Source organism: Thalassophryne amazonica, chromosome 9 (assembly GCF_902500255.1).
Source record: "Thalassophryne amazonica chromosome 9, fThaAma1.1, whole genome shotgun sequence".
NCBI classification, from domain to species: domain Eukaryota; kingdom Metazoa; phylum Chordata; class Actinopteri; order Batrachoidiformes; family Batrachoididae; genus Thalassophryne; species Thalassophryne amazonica.
Window position 1 is genome coordinate 113954615 of NC_047111.1, and position 13947 is coordinate 113968561.

General features: G+C 46.1%; 1 protein-coding gene across 1 annotated transcript in view; it reads left to right on the top strand.

Annotated features, from left to right (window-relative positions):
* LOC117518003 (vacuole membrane protein 1-like) overlaps window positions 1-13947 on the top strand; it is a 256471-nt gene that overhangs the window by 70670 nt on the left and 171854 nt on the right. The window lies entirely within an intron of this gene.

The following is a 13947-nucleotide window of genomic DNA, read 5'->3' on the forward strand; positions in this document are numbered from 1 at the left end:
ATTATAGTGGGCGATTTTAACATCCACACAGATGCTGAGAATGACAGCCTCAACACTGCATTTAATCTATTATTAGACTCTATTGGCTTTGCTCAAAAAGTAAATGAGTCCACCCACCACTTTAATCATATCTTAGATCTTGTTCTGACTTATGGTATGGAAAACTCCCTTCTGTCTGATCATTTCTTAATAACATTTACATTTACTCTGATGGACTACCCAGCAGTGGGGAATAAGTTTCATTACACTAGAAGTCTTTCAGAAAGCGCTGTAACTAGGTTTAAGGATATGATTCCTTCTTTATGTTCTCTAATGCCATATACCAACACAGTGCAGAGTAGCTACCTAAACTCTGTAAGTGAGATAGAGTATCTCGTCAATAGTTTTACATCCTCATTGAAGACAACTTTGGATGCTGTAGCTCCTCTAAAAAAGAGAGCTTTAAATCAGAAGTGCCTGACTCCGTGGTATAACTCACAAACTCGTAGCTTAAAGCAGATAACCCGTAAGTTGGAGAGGAAATGGCGTCTCACTAATTTAGAAGATCTTCACTTAGCCTGGAAAAAGAGTCTGTTGCTCTATAAAAAAGCCCTCTGTAAAGCTAGGACATCTTTCTACTCATCACTAATTGAAGAAAATAAGAACAACCCCAGGTTTCTTTTCAGCACTGTAGCCAGGCTGACAAAGAGTCAGAGCTCTATTGAGCTGAGTATTCCACTAACTTTAACTAGTAATGACTTCATGACTTTCTTTGCTAACAAAATTTTAACTATTAGAGAAAAAATTACTCATAACCATCCCAAAGACGTATCGTTACCTTTGGCTGCTTTCAGTGATGCCGGTATTTGGTTAGACTCTTTCTCTCCGATTGTTCTGAGTTATTTTCATTAGTTACTTCATCCAAACCATCAACATGTTTATTAGACCCCATTCCTACCAGGCTGCTCAAGGAAGCCCTACCATTATTTAATGCTTCGATCTTAAATATGATCAATCTATCTTTGTTAGTTGGCTATGTACCACAGGCTTTTAAGGTGGCAGTAATTAAACCATTACTTAAAAAGCCATCACTTGACCCAGCTATCTTAGCTAATTATAGGCCAATCTCCAACCTTCCTTTTCTCTCAAAAATTCTTGAAAGGGTAGTTGTAAAACAGCTAACTGATCATCTGCAGAGGAATGGTCTATTTGAAGAGTTTCAGTCAAGTTTTTAGAATTCATCATAGTACAGAAACAGCATTAGTGAAGGTTACAAATGATCTTCTTATGGCCTCGGACAGTGGACTCATCTCTGTGCTTGTTCTGTTAGACCTCAGTGCTGCTTTTGATACTGTTGACCATAAAATTTTATTACAGAGATTAGAGCATGCCATAGGTATTAAAGGCACTGCGCTGCGGTGGTTTGAATCATATTTGTCTAATAGATTACAATTTGTTCATGTAAATGGGGAATCTTCTTCACAGACTAAAGTTAATTATGGAGTTCCACAAGGTTCTGTGCTAGGACCAATTTGATTCACTTTATACATGCTTCCCTTAGGCAGTATTATTAGACGGTATTGCTTAAATTTTCATTGTTACGCAGATGATACCCAGCTTTATCTATCCATGAAGCCAGAGGACACACACCAATTAGCTAAACTGCAGGATTGTCTTACAGACATAAAGACATGGATGACCTCTAATTTCCTGCTTTTAAACTCAGATAAAACTGAAGTTATTGTACTTGGCCCCACAAATCTTAGAAACATGGTGTCTAACCAGATCCTTACTCTGGATGGCATTACCCTGACCTCTAGTAATACTGTGAGAAATCTTGGAGTCATTTTTGATCAGGATATGTCATTCAAAGTGCATATTAAACAAATATGTAGGACTGCTTTTTTGCATTTACGCAATATCTCTAAAATCAGAAAGGTCTTGTCTCAGAGTGATGCTGAAAAACTAATTCATGCATTTATTTCCTCTAGGCTGGACTATTGTAATTAATTATTATCAGGCTGTCCTAAAAGTTCCCTAAAAAGCCTTCAGTTAATTCAAAATGCTGCAGCTAGAGTACTGACGGGGACTAGAAGGAGAGAGCATATCTCACCCATATTGGCCTCTCTTCATTGGCTTCCTGTTAATTCTAGAATAGAATTTAAAATTCTTCTTCTTACTTATAAGGATTTGAATAATCAGGTCCCGTCTTATCTTAGGGACCTCATAGTACCATATCACCCCAATAGAGCGCTTCGCTCTCAGACTGCAGGCTTACTTGTAGTTCCTAGGGTTTGTAAGAGTAGAATGGGAGGCAGAGCCTTCAGCTTTCAGGCTCCTCTCCTGTGGAACCAGCTCCCAATTCAGATCAGGGAGACAGACACCCTCTCTACTTTTAAGATTAGGCTTAAAACTTTCCTTTTTGCTAAAACTTATAGTTAGGGCTGGATCAGGTGACCCTGAACCATCCCTTAGTTATGCTGCTATAGACGTAGACTGCTGGGGGGTTCCCATGATGCACTGTTTCTTTCTCTTTTTGCTCTGTATGCACCACTCTGCATTTAATCATTAGTGATCGATCTCTGCTCCCCTCCACAGCATGTCTTTTTCCTGGTTCTCTCCCTCAGCCCCAACCAGTCCCAGCAGAAGACTGCCCCTCCCTGAGCCTGGTTCTGCTGGAGGTTTCTTCCTGTTAAAAGGGAGTTTTTCCTTCCCACTGTAGCCAAGTGCTTGCTCACAGGGGGTCGTTTTGACCGTTGGGGTTTTACATAATTATTGTATGGCCTTGCCTTACAATATAAAGCGCCTTGGGGCAACTGTTTGTTGTGATTTGGCGCTATATAAAAAAATTGATTGATTGATTGATTGATATTTGGAATAATTAAGACACACACGTTAAAACACATTAAGATTCAGAATAACAACATTTGATAGATTATTATTGTTCCTGTTCTTAAAAATGATAATTCTGCCAAGTCTCTTAGAAACTGGCTGCAATTGATCAACTGCATCTAATACAAAAGAATACACTGAACAACATGGTTTTTCTTGCATGGAGTTTTTCAACTGATTTTGGGTAATTTGGGGACACTGAATCTGAATCTGGTGTTAGTTTTTGCCAATCACATCGTGTTTTGAGATATGAAAACAAATCTTTTTTTTTTAATTGATATTTTTTTGCTGAAAGTTATGTTGTGAAAGTGTAAGTACATGGACCCACAACAGGGGGCGCAAATGAACGGACAATGGAATAGGTCAAATAACACACTTTACTGTTGTGAATATGCACAACAAGTACAACAGATTACAATAATAGACAAAGTCGAATTCACACAGGTGTCGTGTGGGCAGGCTTGAAGATAGGAGACGCCTCTCCAAAGTAGAACTGGAACCACACGGTTTCCTCCGCCACCAGACCCCGGGAATACTGGAGCCGCCAAGTCCCGAACTCCCAGGTGGCCACTGCCTCCGCGTGTCGGACCTGGTACTGCTGGCGAGGAACAAAGGACAATCAAAGGAGGGCGCGTTCGCACCCAGGAATCCGAACGGCAGGTAAGTTACCTCCACCTCTCGTTGGAAAATACTCAGAGCAAAACACAAAAGTCACAAAGATCACTGTTAAACAGTCAGCTGAGCACGTTACCTTCTCAGTAGAAACGATATCTCGGCGATGAGGTGGAGATGCCGTCCTGTTGATATACCCCTGCAGATCCGATGATTGATGACAGCTGTCGCAGGTGATGGGTGACAGCTGTCACTCTGGCTGCTCCTGCAAGGCGGCAGCGCCCTCTAGTGCCTGGAGCCCGCACTCCAGGCAGGGCGCCCTCTGGTGGTGGTGGGCCAGCAGTACCTCCTCTTCAGTGGCCCACACAACAGGACCCCCCCCTCAACGGGCGCCTCCTGGCGCCCGACCAGGCTTGTCCGGGTGGCGGCGGTAGAAGTCGGCCAGAAGGCCGGGTCCAGGATGAAGCTCCTCTTCACCCAGGAGCGTTCTTCGGGGCCGTACCCCTCCCAGTCCACCAAATACTGGAAGCCCCGGCCCATCCGTCGGACATCCAAAAGCCGGCGCACAGTCCAAGCCGGCTCGCCATCGATGATCCGGGCAGGAGGTGGTGCCGGACCCGGAGTACAGAGGGGTGAGGTGTGATGTGGTTTGATCCTTGACACGTGAAACACGGGATGGATCCGCAGTGAGGCCGGAAGCTGATGACCTTGAGGATTTTAAAGGGACCTATGTACCGTTCCTGTAGTTTCGGGGAGGCTACTTGGAGTGGAATGTCCTTGGTTGACAACCACACCTCCTGCCCTGGACGATACGTAGGGGCCGGGGTCCGCCGACGGTCTGCATGGGCCTTTGCCCTCATCCGGGCTTCAGCAAAGCAGAACGGGCGGCTCGCCACACCCGACGGCACTTCCGCAGGTGGGCCTGGACCGAGGGCACACTGACTTCTCCCTCAACCACCGGAAACAACGGGGGCTGATACCCTAGACATACCTCAAAAGGGGAGAGGCCGGTGGCTGACGACACTTGGCTGTTGTGGGCATACTCAATCCAGGCCAGATGGGTACTCCAGGCCGCCGGGTGCGCGGCTGTCACGCATCGCAGGGTCTGCTCCATCTCTTGGTTGGCCCGTTCTGCTTGCCCGTTGGTTTGGGGATGATACCCAGATGAGAGACTGACCGTGGCCCCCAGTTCCCGGCAGAAGCTCCTCCAGACGTGCGAGGAGAACTGGGGACCGCGATCGGAGACGATGTCTGTTGGGATCCCATGCAGCCGGACGACGTGGTGGACCAGGAGGTCCGCTGTCTCCTGGGCCGTTGGGAGCTTCGGGAGGGCCACGAAGTGGGCCGCCTTGGAGAATCGGTCCACTATCGTGAGGATGACAGTGTTGCCCTGGGACGGCGGGAGGCCCGTGACAAAATCCAGGCCAATGTGAGACCAGGGGCGATGAGGCACGGGCAGCCGCTGTAGCAATCCCGATACCTTGCGATGGTCGGCCTTGCCCCTGGCGCAGGTGGTACAGGCCTGGATATAATCCCGGATGTCGGCCTCCAGGGACGCCCACCAGAAGCGCTGCCGGACAACTGCCACGGTTCTTCGCACCCCTGGATGACAGGAGAGCTTAGAGCTGTGACAGAAGTCCAGGACTGCAGCCCTAGCTTCTGGTGGGACGTAAAGTCTATTCTTCGGCCCGGTTCCGGGGTCCGGGCTTCATGCCAGGGCCTCCCGGACGGTTCTCTCTACGTCCCAGGTGAGGGTGGCCATGATAGTGGACTCCGGGATGATGGGTTCCGGTGGATCCGACAACTCCGTTTTGACTTCGTCTTCATGTACCCGGGACAAGGCATCCGATCTCTGGTTTTTGGTCCCGGGACGGTAGGTGATCCGGAAGTCAAAACGGCCGAAGAACAGTGACCAGCGGGCTTGCCTGGGGTTCAGCCGCTTGGCGGTCCTGATATACTCCAGGTTCCGGTGGTCAGTGAAAACCGTGAATGGCACGGACGTTCCCTCCAACAGATGTCTCCACTCTTCAAGGGCCTCTTTCACCGCAAGGAGCTCTCGATTGCCGACGTCATAGTTCCGTTCGGCCGGGGTCAACCTGCGGGAAAAATAGGCACATGGGTGAAGGACCTTATCGGTCTTCCCGCTCTGGGAAAGCACAGCTCCTGTCCCTGAGTCCGAGGCGTCCACTTCAACCACTAACTGGCGACTAGGATCGGGCTGCACCAGAACGGGTGCAGACGAGAAGCGCCGTTTCAACTCCTTGAATGCGGCATTGCAACGATCCGACCAGGTGAAGGGGACTTTTGGTGAGGTCAGGGCTGTCAGGGGGCTAACTACCTGACTGTAGCCCTTAATGAACCTCCTGTAGAAATTTGCAAAGCCGAGGAACTGTTGCAGCTTCCTACGGCTAGTGGGTTGGGGCCAGTCTCTCACCGCCGCAACCTTGGCCGGATCAGGAGCGACGGAGTTGGGGGAGATGATAAACCCCAGAAGGACAAAGATGTGTGGTGAAACTCACACTTCTCGCCCTTCACAAACAGCCGGTTCTCCAACAACCGCTGCAGGACCTGACGTACATGCCGGACATGAGTCTCAGGATCCGGAGAAAAGATGAGTATATCATCTACATATACGAAGACGAATCGGTGCAGGAAATCCCGCAAGACATCATTAACTAATGCTTGGAACGTCGCGGGGGCGTTTGTGAGGCCGAACGGCATGACCAGGTACTCAAAGTGACCTAATGGGGTGTTGAATGCCGTCTTCCATTCGTCTCCCTTCCGGATCCGAACCAGGTGATACGCATTTCTAAGATCCAGCTTAGTACAGATTTTGGCTCCATGCAGGGGGGTGAACACGGAATCTAATAATGGCAACGGGTATCGGTTGCGAACCGTAATCTCATTCAGCCCCCTGTAATCAATACATGGACGAAGTCCGCCATCTTTCTTGCCCACAAAAAAGAAACCTGCCCCCATCGGGGAGGTGGATTTCCGGATCAGCCCGGCAGCTAATGAGTCCCGGATGTAGGTCTCCATTGATTCGCGCTCAGGTCGTGAGAGGTTGTACAGCCTGCTGGACGGGAACTCAGCGCCTGGAACCAAATCAATGGCACAATCGTACGGACGGTGCGGGGGAAGGGTGAGTGCCAGATCCTTGCTGAAGACGTCAGCAAGATCGTGGTACTCAACCGGCACTGCCGTCATATTGGGAGGGACTTTGACCTCCTCCTTAGCCTGGGAACCGGGAGGAACCGAGGATCCTAAACACACCCGATGGCAGGTTTCGCTCCACTGAACCACCACCCCAGACGGCCAATCGATCCGAGGATTGTGCTTTAACATCCATGGGATGCCCAAAATCACGCGGGAGGTAGACGGAGTTACAAAAAACTCAATCTCCTCCCGGTGGTTTCCAGACACCACCAGAGTTACTGGTGGTGTCTTGTGTGTGAGTAAAGGGAGGAGGGTGCCATCTAGTGCCCGCACCTGCAATGGCGTAGGAAGCGCCACCAGAGGGAGCCCTACCTCCTTTGCCCATCTGCTGTCTAGCAGATTCCCTTCTGACCCCGTGTCCACCAGTGCCCGGGCTTGAAGGGTTAAATCCCCACTCAGGATTGTGACTGGGAGTCGTGTGGCAATTTGTGTGTGTCTCACTTGAATGTCTTGACCTCCCTTAGCCCAGTCTCTAAGGGCGAGTGTTGACGTTTTGGCCGTTTGGGGCAGTCTCTCTGTGTGTGCTCTGTTGAGCTGCAGAGAAAACACTCTCCACGGATCAGCCTCCCCATTTTGGCCCTGTGCGTCTCCCTAACAACGTCAACAGGGGGAGCTGTTGCCCCACAAAGCGCTGCGGCTGTGGAGCATGGGGAGGGCGGCCCCTTTTCGAACCCGGAAGGGAGAGGGGCGGCGCGTATCTGGTCACGTCCTTCGCCTCGCTCCCGACGGCGTTCCTCTAACCGATTGTCTAATCGTATAACGAGATCGATAAGCCCGTCTAAATCCCGCGGTTCGTCCTTAGCCACCAGGAGCTCCTTCAGGACCAACGACAGTCCGTTTACGAAGGCGGCGCGGAGGGCAGTGTTATTCCAGCCGGACCTCGCAGCCGCGATGCGGAAGTCGACTGCATAAGCAGCTGCGCTCCGGCGCCCCTGTCTCATTGACAGCAGCACGGCTGAAGCGGTCTCTCCTCTATTTGGGTGATCGAACACTGTTCTGAACTCCCTCACAAACCCATCATATGTCAGAAGGAGCCGTGAATTTTGCTCCCAAAGCGCTGTAGCCCAAGCGCGTGCCTTGCCGCGAAGCAGATTAATCACATAAGCTATCTTGCTAGAATCAGTCGCGTACATGACAGGACGTTGTGCGAAGACGAGCGAACACTGCATAAGGAAGTCCGCGCACATCTCCACACAACCCCCGTACGGTTCTGGAGGGCTTATGTATGCTTCCTGGGAAGGTGGGAGGGGTCGTTGAACGACCAGTGGAACGTCACTGTTACGCACAGGGTCGACAGGAGGGAGAGCCGCAGCAGCGCCCTGAGGGCGCACCTCCACCTGCGCGGCGAGAGCCTCCACCCTGCGGTTAAGGAGGACGTTCTGCTCGGTCATTAAATCCAACCAAGCCGTGAAAACGGTGAGGAGCCGCTGCAACTCACCGATCATTCCTTCTGCGGGCGCCTGTGCGCCCTGTTCTTCCATTGGCCGTTCAACAGCCGGTTGACGCCCCTCGGGATCCATGACGTTGGCCGAGATATCCTGTTGTGAAAGTGTAAGTACACGGACCCACAACAGGGGGCGCAAATGAACGGACAATGGAATAGGTCAAATAACACACTTTACTGTTGTGAATATGCACAACAAGTACAACAGATTACAATAATAGACAAAGTCGAATTCACACAGGTGTTGTGTGGGCAGGCTCGAAGATAGGAGACGCCTCTCCAAAGTAGAACCGGAACCACACGGTTTCCTCCGCCACCAGACCCTGGGAATACTGGAGCCGCCAAGTCCTGAACTTCCAGGTGGCCACTGCCTCCGCGTGTCGGACCTGGTACTGCTGGCGAGGAACAAAGGACAATCAAAGGAGGGCGCGTTCGCACCCAGGAATCCGAACGGCAGGTAAGTTACCTCCACCTCTCGTTGGAAAATACTCAGAGCAAAACACAAAAGTCACAAAGATCACTGTTAAACAGTCAGCTGAGCATGTTACCTTCTCAGTAGAAACGATATCTCGGCGATGAGGTGGAGATGCCGTCCTGCTGATATACCCCTGCAGATCCGATGATTGATGACAGCTGTCGCAGGTGATGGGTGACAGCTGTCACTCTGGCTGCTCCTGCAAGGCGGCAGCGCCCTCTAGTGCCTGGAGCCCGCACTCCAGGCAGGGCGCCCTCTGGTGGTGGTGGGCCAGCAGTACCTCCTCTTCAGCGGCCCACACAACAAGTTAAAAAATTTACATTGTGTTGAAGCACCCCATACACACACATTAAAACACATTAAGATTCAGAATAACATATTATACTGTTCATCTGGTGTTAGTTTTTGCCAATAACATCACATTTTTGAGATATGAAAACAAATGTGTATATATATATATATATATATATATATATATATATATATATATATATGCAGAAAGTTAAAAAATAACATTGTGTTTAAGCACCCTTATGTATATGTACCTATATTGGGACGCACACACATTAAAACACATTAAGAGTCAGAATAACATATTAGTCCTGTTCATAAAAAGGATAATCCTGTTAAGTCTCATCGAAACTGACTGCAATTTTTGCTCAACTGCATCTAATACAAAAGAATATTATTTTATCATCAATATTGACTAGAATAGAATAGAATAGAATAGAATAATTCTTTATTGTCCACCGATGTGGAAAATTGTCTTCGGCTCACCAGCACAAAAGACAAAAAACAGTCATAAAACATTCATACAAACACACGAATAAAACAAAAATAAGATACATAAAATACATGGAAGTAAAAGAAGAAAATAGAATAAGACCTAGTAAGATAAATAAAACGTACAGTAAGATCTAATAAAATCAAATAAAACAGAAGTAAAGCAGTTCAGGTTTAATTTGTGGAGTGGTCACTTTTTTGAGTTCATTATGGTGACGGCATTTGGTATAAAAGATTTTTTGAAAGAACCTTTGGCCAGAGGAGCTCTGTAGCGCCTCCCAGACTTCAAGAGCTCAAACTGACAGGACAGAGGATGAGAGCTGTCTGCCAGGACTCTCTCAGCTTTCCTCCTCATCCTGTCAGTGTAAATGTGGGCCAGAGTCTTCTGGGGTTTTCCCACAATTTTCCCCGTCATTTTTACAATTCTATTTAATTTGTCCTTACATTTACAACTCAAGTGACCAAACACAAAGATGAAATGTTAAAATACTCTCAATATGTGCAGAATACACAAGCTCTAAAATCTGCGGATTAACACCAAGACAACTCAATCTTCTGAGAAGACTGAGTCGCTGTGAACATTTCTTAAAGATAAAATCAGTGTTTTCAAAGAAGCTCAAGTGACTATCAAGAACTGTACCAAGATATTTAAAAGTTTCAACCGTTTCAACAAGCTGGCCATCGAGTGAAACTGGCTGCACGGTCAGTTCTTGCTTTGTGTGAAAAACAAGCTCCTTTGTCTTAGACACATTGATTTCCAGCTGGCTGTCGAGACACCAAGCTTCAAGAGCCTTAATGTGAGCGAGATAGGAGGCTTCACCAGAGGAGTCACACTTCTGTAGCAGGCCGACTAGGGCCATGTCATCCGCGTATTTAATCAGTTTAAAGTTTGTGTCATTAACTGCAAAAGAGAGAAGAGCAGAGGTGAAAGAACGCTACCCTGTGGGCAGCCAGTGCTTATGATGAGCTCTCCTGACAGAATGTTGTTAGCACAAACTCTTTGAGGGCGACAAGACAGAAAGTCTCTGATCCAGAGCATCAGGCCCTTTTCAACATTTAAATCAGCCAGCCTTTTCAGAAGAATATGTAATTTCATAGAATTAAAAGCTGCACTGAAGTCTACAAACAAAACCCGAGCGTATGCTTTAACAAGTGAAAGCTGCTTTGAGATCACGTCCAGCAAGATCAATCCGGCATCATCAGTACCTCTGTCCCTCTTATAGGCAAACTGCAGAGGGTCTAGTTCACGTCAGGACGTCAACTAAAACTCTCTCCATAGTTTTACATAATATGGAGGTTATGGCAATGGGCCGAAAATCTTCAGGTTTGCTTGCCCCTGGCTTTTTTGGTATAGGCCTTATTATGGAGAATTTCCAAGATTTGGGCACTCCTGTGACAAGAAGGGAATTAAACAATCTGGAAAAGACTCCTTTTAATTGAGGAGCACAGTCTTTGAGTAGACGGGCTTTCAGGCCATCTGGGCCAGTGGCTTTGTTTGGCTTCAGTTTAGAAAGACTTTTAGCCACGTCATCCTCAGTGATGGCTGTTGGAGCTCCTGCTGGAAGATTTTTACAGATCTCATCACATTCCTGTTTATCATCCACTTTATCAAATCTATAGAAGAAACGGTTTAACTCATCAACAAAACACTGATTAATGGTTGTAAGAGCATCACATTTCTTTCTGGATTTGCCCATCAGTGTATTTAGACCTTCCCAGGCTTGTTTTATATTGCCACTGAAAAATTTACTTTCTACTTTATTCTTGTACTCAATTTTTGCCTTAAATATATTCCCTCTCAGCTGTCTCCTTTTTTTCCTGCATTAATTGCACATTACCAGAGCAGAAGGCTGCCTTCTTTTCATTAAGACAGATTTTCAATTGTTTGGACACCCAGGGTTTGTTATTTGGGAATATTTTCACAGTTTTAGTCTCTGACACGTTATCCTCACAGAACTTAATATAAGACGTGATGGTGTCAGTGAGTTCGTCTCCATCCAGACAGGATTCAAAGAAAATGTCCCAGTTTGTTTCATCAAAACAGTCTCTGAGTTGCTCTTTGCTTTCCTCGGACCACACCTGTACCTGCTTATTAACTGTTTTAATTCTTTTGACCACAGCTTTGTATTTAGGCAAAAGATGAATCACATTGTGGTCAGATTTTCCAAGAGACGGTCTGCATACCGCTTTATAAGCCTCTGGGATGTTGCCATGGCAACGGTCAAGTGCGATGCAGACGTGTAGGACAGTCTACATATTGCTGTAGAGTGGGCAGGTGGTCAGACAGACTGCAGGAGTTAAAGTCACCCAGAATGATATAATAATAATATTTAATTTTAACGTAGATGATTAACTGGATTTATGTTATTTTGGATTTTTTTTTTTTTATGTCCTGAATAATTTAAATATTAATACGCTGTTGTTTGTGTGAATGTCTTGGGTGGGATGTGCTTGACTGTGTGCGTGTGTGTGTGTGTGTGTGTGTGTGTGTGTGGGCGGTGGTGTCTTGCAGTTTGTTACTCACAGAGATGTTTCTGAACATGAAGTCATATGTTGAAACCACATGGACAAACCCTTTAAAAGCATTCACAGTCTGTATGTGCATGTCTGCTTGCACGTTTACCGCCTACTTCTGAACACCCAGCTTCTCCATCACATGCCTCCGTACAGCATGACGCCCCTCGCAGATCTTGACTCGGACTTCTTCATAATCAGCTGACCTCTAATGTTTATTTGGCTTCTCCTGCAGCATTTTCCCCCTGTAAGAAGCGGTTAACAAGTTATGCTAGCCGGACCATGTCTAATGTGCTTAAATGGGCCTTGACAACCACAGCAACCAGTTAATGACTGGACCATCCTGTGGTCGTGGTCACTGAGAACTGGTCACTTTATGGTCACCCATTAATGTCTGATTTGGGCTTTGAAAGCAACTACATGTGCCACTATAATCTTAACAGGAGTCCACATCATTTTATTTGGATGGCTGTGGACCACATCTACGGGGGTCTTAAGAAGTACAGTACCGTGCAAAAATCTTAAGCATCTTAATATGCACTTCTGTATAAATGTGCTTTTTAAAAGTATGTCAGTAAGTTAAATTTTAATATGTTCTTTTTAGAAATGTTACAGAGACAAGCAGCAGTGGCCTCGGGACCACCAGCCCTATGTTTTGAAAATGAAAGAAACAGACACACCCTGCATGTAACCTCAAAACCACATGTTCAGAGAGAGAGGAAAAAAAATGCCTGCTTCAGTTCCATTCATACAAAATCTTTTCTGCAGGGTTGTGTGTACTTGATTTGAGTTTTATAATATAAGCAATCATAAACATTTTTTTATTTCTTTGATTTTATACATTTCTGTGTTGAAATAGACCATATCTGTCGCTCCGTTTTTCTTTCTCAACTAATTTCATACAAAACCTCTTTCCACAATGACGGTGATATGACTGTGTTATTTGAATTTTACAATATTACACTGTAAAAAAAATTCCCTTGTTTTTACAGAAAAATTCTAGCAGCTGTGGTTACCCGGAGAATTCTGTAAAAATTATGTTAAATATGTAAATAGTTTTACATAAAATATGTAAATTTGACAGTGAAAACCTGTTGTAATTTTGTCTATTTAGAAGATAAAATTTCTGCAAAATGGTCACCTTATGTTTAATTATTCTCAAAATGTAGACAGAGACACAACACCTCCTTTTTCATACCCTTATTTATCAGTATTTTACTGCATTTATGAAAATTCTCATGTGTAAAATCAAACATACAAATTTTGGTATTACGGGTTTTCTGTGTTTAAACTACAGTCATTTGTAAATTCTATCATGGTATATGATGATTTTAACATATTTGTACTGTTAAATTCACAGTTCAATTTCGTTTCACATTTTACACATTATGGGCAGCACGGTGGCTTAGTAGTTAGCACTGTTGCCTCACAGCGAGAAGGTTGTAGGTTCAGTTCCGTGGCCTTTCTGTGTGGAGTTTGCATGTTCTCCCCGTGTTTGCGTGGTTTTCCTCCGGGTGCTCCAGTTTCCTCCCACATCCAAAGAATGTGGGTTAGGTGGACTGTAATCTTTAAAAAATTGTCTGTAGGTGTGTGTGTGTCTGTGTTTGTTTGTCTGTTTGTGACCCTGCGACAGACTGGCATCCTGTCCTGGGTGTACCCCGCCTCGCGCTCTATGACTGCTGGGATAGGCTCCAGCCCACCGCGACCCTTAATTGGACGAAGCGGTAGAAGATGAATGAATTTTACACATTATTGCCGTAAATGAAATACACTCAACAAAAATATAAACGCAACACTTTTGGTTTTGCTCCCATTTTGTATGAGATGAACTCAAAGATCTAAAACTTTTTCCACATACACAATATCACCATTTCCCTCAAATATTGTTCACAAACCAGTCTAAATCTGTAATAGTGAGCACTTCTCCTTTGCTGAGATAATCCATCCCACCTGACAGGTGTGCCATATCAAGATGCTGATTAGACACCATGATTAGTGCACAGGTGTGCCTTAGACTGCTCACAATAAAAGG